The sequence below is a fragment of the Meleagris gallopavo genome, chromosome 1 (assembly GCF_000146605.3).
Source record: "Meleagris gallopavo isolate NT-WF06-2002-E0010 breed Aviagen turkey brand Nicholas breeding stock chromosome 1, Turkey_5.1, whole genome shotgun sequence".
NCBI classification, from domain to species: domain Eukaryota; kingdom Metazoa; phylum Chordata; class Aves; order Galliformes; family Phasianidae; genus Meleagris; species Meleagris gallopavo.
The window spans coordinates 168796663-168801521 of record NC_015011.2 but is presented as its reverse complement, the minus strand read 5'-3'; positions in this window follow the sequence as shown (position 1 = coordinate 168801521).

Below are 4859 nucleotides of genomic sequence, written 5' to 3'. Positions count from 1 at the left end.
AAAAAAACCAACCAACCAAAAAAACATCTCTGAAGAATTTGTCTGAGTAAACGCTTTTTGTGCAAGGTTTCTTGAGCCTTCCCTGAAGATTAAATGTTGGACACCATTGAAGACACAACACAGAGCTACTGGGAGCTGACCCAGGATGGCAGCTCTCACGCTTCTCTTACTTCTGGTCCACAGTGACCCCAAGGAGAGGTTTTTCCATGGAGGAGGGACAATGGGAACAAAAGGAAAAAAGTTCTGTGGCAGAGAAGATCCCACAGGAAGGACGCCGGGGCAAGCTGTGTGAAGTTGTGGAATGCCTCTCACGAAGCGCCCTTGTGCTCCTCCCTCACCACTCCCCACGCACTGAGCAGGGGGTCCTGTTCCCAGAGCTTCCCGAGGGAGCTTCCCAGGAGGAGGACATCTGCTCAGGCTCCCCACTCTGCAAGGGCCACTGTGCCCACTCACCTCCGCTTCCGGGCATGGAGCAGAAATAGTATCAACCTATTGCCCTAGTGTCTCCAAACCACTGAAATCCTGGAAACAGTTTCTTCCTGAGCATCCCCTTGAGCTCCTACAACAGCAAAGAACACCTTGTTTGAAGGCAACAGCTCCAAAAGAGGGAATATGACTAAAAAGGGATTGTATGTATGAGGGCTTACTGCCAGATATCAATGGATGATAAAAGGGTATCCCTATCACTTAGCAAAATACTGAAATCACGCAAATAGAAGCTGGGGTCAATCCCATCACACTGGATTGTGATATAATCATTGTATATGGCTGATTTAACACTGGAGTTATAGACAAATTGATTTTGGTTGTGAAAATCAACTGTAGTTTGGAGAAACAACAGGGACGGTAAAACCAGGTCATTGTGAATGTGAGCCTTTCTCTCCTTCGATAAGACAAACCAAACCAAAGCCTAGGGTAGAAGATGAATAAATCAGTCAACTACTTTTCAAAAATCAATCATAGTCTTGAGTAACACAGAGGTGTCATTAGCAATATCCTCCTTCTCTCCATGACTGTTGACATATCAAAGATGGCACAGCTCCAGCCACCATGCATAAAGCAAAACAATTACCAACCATGATGCAAAGCAGAAGAAACAGTCATCCACACTCCCAGTACAAACTCCTCCATATGTCCTCATAGTTCAGGACTTCCATTTCAGGGAATAGGACCCCCGACATGCAGGTTTGAATTTTTTTTCTCCCACACCCTAGCATTTCTCAATACGTTACAGTTTTGATTATCTCTGGCATGAAGTCATTTTGCCAGTCATAACGGGCATGATATTGCACCACGTTTGGCTCTGGAGCGAGCACATGGCTTTCACTTTTCCAACTGCTCCTTGCTGCATACATGACTTTCTTTTAACCACATGGATTTATAAGGCGCTGACTCCAACCACAGAACAATGAAACTGAACTTGGTGAGAGACAACTGTCTGCACACCTTCCTGTCCACCCCTGAACCAGCTTTCAGTTGAGCAGTTCCCTCATGGTAGGATGAGAAGTCAGGTCACTCAGAACTGGGAATGCTGGGAAGGTCGTTCCCCATCTGTGGCCCGCATGTCGTAGGAGCGCATCACAACAGCAAAGAGAAAAGAGGCAGGTGCTGCCCATGGATAGAGTCCATGCTGAAGTACACATAGAAATGATTTCTACAGATATTGATAGAGGGAAAAAAAAAGCAACAGATTCCTGGGGGCAAAGAAGGACACAAAGATGAAGCATGTCTGAGGGGAGCAGTTTCCTGCTGAAGACGTCACCCCAATGGGAGAGGTTTGCCTCCAGCCGCAGAGGTGGCAGTGGTGGCTGAGCACACAGTGCTGCACAGCAATGCTCTCAGAGCAAGGTGGCTTTCCATTCCCTTACGGGCTGCAACAGGAATTCCAGCCCCTAGTTTTAGGGAATCCAAGGGAGCAGTTTTGCTGATAAAGCACCATCACAGCCCCACTGGACACAGACTGCTGAAATGCCAAGCCTTCGCCCTCATCTGCTGCGCCTCTTCCTTTCCCAATCTCAGTCGGACACAAAAACTAGCAACTTGTAAATATTTGTGCTTGAAGTTTCCAAACCACATTAAAGTGTAAGGACTTAGCAACTGTCCTGAAAATCTGGACAGCTTTCTTTTGTCCTATACACCCATACAGTGCGAAGGGCTACTGGTTTCAGTCTTTGTAGCATCTGACAATAATAGCTTGGCTTGTTGGATTTTGTTTACATGTAAAAAAGAAAAAAAAAGAAAAACAACAAATTACAACCAAACCAATCTCCAGTTCTCCCCAATTACAATTTCATTTTAGGGTTCTAAAGGGTCTGGGTGATTCTAGATACGAAGTTCTTTTCTAGGGTACCTGTCAAGTACTCATTTCCTTTTGCATGAAACATAAAGAACTTGCTGGCTTAGCCCAAAGCAATTGCTCTGGATTACACCAACCCAATGAGAGGGTGGAATATGGATTTCTGTAGAGTACACAGCACCTGCCTGGTAAAACACCGGTAAGTAATTTAACGGATTTTATTCAGGAATGCAAAAAAACACGGCAATGTATAAAACTTTTTAAAAGCTTGTGTTGTACTATAAGGTCTAACTCTTCTGCCTAACATGAATATAGCTTGACATGTTTTAGGGAATCCAATTTCCATAAAGATTAAGAAGTGGGAAAGTCCATTTTTCAGCACTCTGTTGAGATTTCCAGCTCTAATCCTAAATTAGACCACTGTAGCTGCACATCTCTGCTTCTGTTTCAGCTGAGCACTCAAATCAAATAGAAACCTTAACATATAAGTTTCAATCTGATCAGCACTTTTAGGGAAGTCAGGTTAGTTATTGCAAGAAATTAACCTTAAAGCAGTTTAGATTTGACCTAGAATTACTTTCTTCCTTTTTTGCAGTTGACCATGAAATTGAAAAGTCCATCGGTCGCTGGAGACATTGATGATCTAGTTCTAACTGGAATAACTCAGGCTTGTATAGTGGTGTCCACAGATAAGATTGTAATATATTCTCTTTATCTTCTAGCTGCTAATTGTGAGGCATTGCCAGGGTGCTGACAGCTGGAAATAAAGCTGATTTATCCAACCCATGTTTCTGGAAATATGGGCATATCATCCTTGATTCAGGCTGCAGAACCTGAACATTTCAGGATTTAAGCTCAGTCCTTTACATTCTCAAATGCTATTGATTAAAATTATTGTCAAATGAGATCCGCAACTAGGAGATCAAACCTAAATATGGCACTGAAGTCTTCATGTCAACCACTGTGTGCACAGTCTAGCATAATTGTATGCAATATAGTTTGTGGAATACAAACGATACATACAAACGATGAAAGAAATATATGCAAGTACTGCACAAAACAGAGACAAAACATTCTTCTTTCCTCTGATAGCTGAAATACAAATGTGCATAGAAATACCAGAGCTGAAGTGCTCAAGACTCCCAAGTCAAGGAAACATGATTTCCACTATTTTCTTTATCTACTTTTTCAAACTGAAACTTTTAGTTTTCATGTTGTCAGGGGGAAATTGGAATTATTAAATAGCCATATACAAGTTAAAGATCTCTTTCTGTCCCTTCGCTATGGAGGTGTCTGTAACATCTGACTCTTTCTGTGAATCTTCTCCAGTACCAGTCAGTAAATGGAAACTCAGCTGACACCTGCAGAATCTGAATTACAAGAGTGAAGCATTAAGAACACTTAAAAGGGGAAGTGCTGGACAGCTTGAGTGAGAGTTTCAGGTAAGTAGGCAGTGAAGGAGGGTGAAATGGGAAGGAACACCTAGAGATGATTTGCAGAGAACATCCCACCACTTCACCGACAACTCTGAAATGCTGTATGCCTACGAGAGCTTCAGTTCTGAAGCTAGAAGAAGCTTGATCATCCTATGTGGGATGTCCAGCCAAACCTCCACAGTGAGGATTTGCTTTTTTTTAAAAAAAGAAAGAAGGAAAACACAGCAAAATCGAAGATGTTTTCAAAGTCTGAGCCCTGGACTGGAGCTAAATTTCCCATATTTTTAAGAGAGGAAAGAAATTTTCAGCAAACCAGTTGTAAAGGCATTCAGCCACACAGCAGGGAGGCACCATTCCGTACCTATTGCACTTGAGCCACCACCAGGGCGTGTGTCTCCACTGCCAGCACCCAGTACACGGGTTTCTCCTAACCAAGTCAAGCCTTTCCCATTGGAGTTGGTGTAGGGTGCGTGTGCCCCCTGACAGTGCCTGGAGCAGGAAAGTGAGCCAGGGTCCCTTACAGCAACTCAATCGCTGAATCCACCTTCTCCCAGGACAGTGGGTTTGCCGCATTTTGCACAATGGGAAACCTTTCCGACAGGAAAGAGGAAGCCGATGCCCCAGCGCAGCTCGGCACCGCGGGAGCCCATGTGGGAGAAGGACACCGAAGTTCAAGCTCAAGCTGTGAAGGAAGCCTGGCAAGGATTTCAATCCGTGTTTCCTGTATCCACAACGAGAGTCCCACGCCTGTGCCTATTCCATCCTTATGCCAAGGAGGGCACAGCAGAGAAAAAATAAAGCGGGGAAATTAACACTTCCCTGGAAGGAAAAAAAACCAACATAGAAGAATACCTATATGTCTATAACAAAGCTGATGAATCAGCACTTCCCGAGCAGGAAAACGTCTCGGCAGCACGGCCCCGCCAGCTTTCCTCCGGGCAGCACTGCAGCACCGGGGCCACCGCCGCGGTACTCAGCCCCCGGGGGGAACACGCTCCCCCCACAGAATCAAAGAATCACAGTATGGCCAGGGTTGGAAGGGACCTCAAGGATCATGAATCTCCAATCCCCCTCGCCACATGCAGGGCCACCAACATCCCCACTTTAATACTAGATCAGACTGCCCC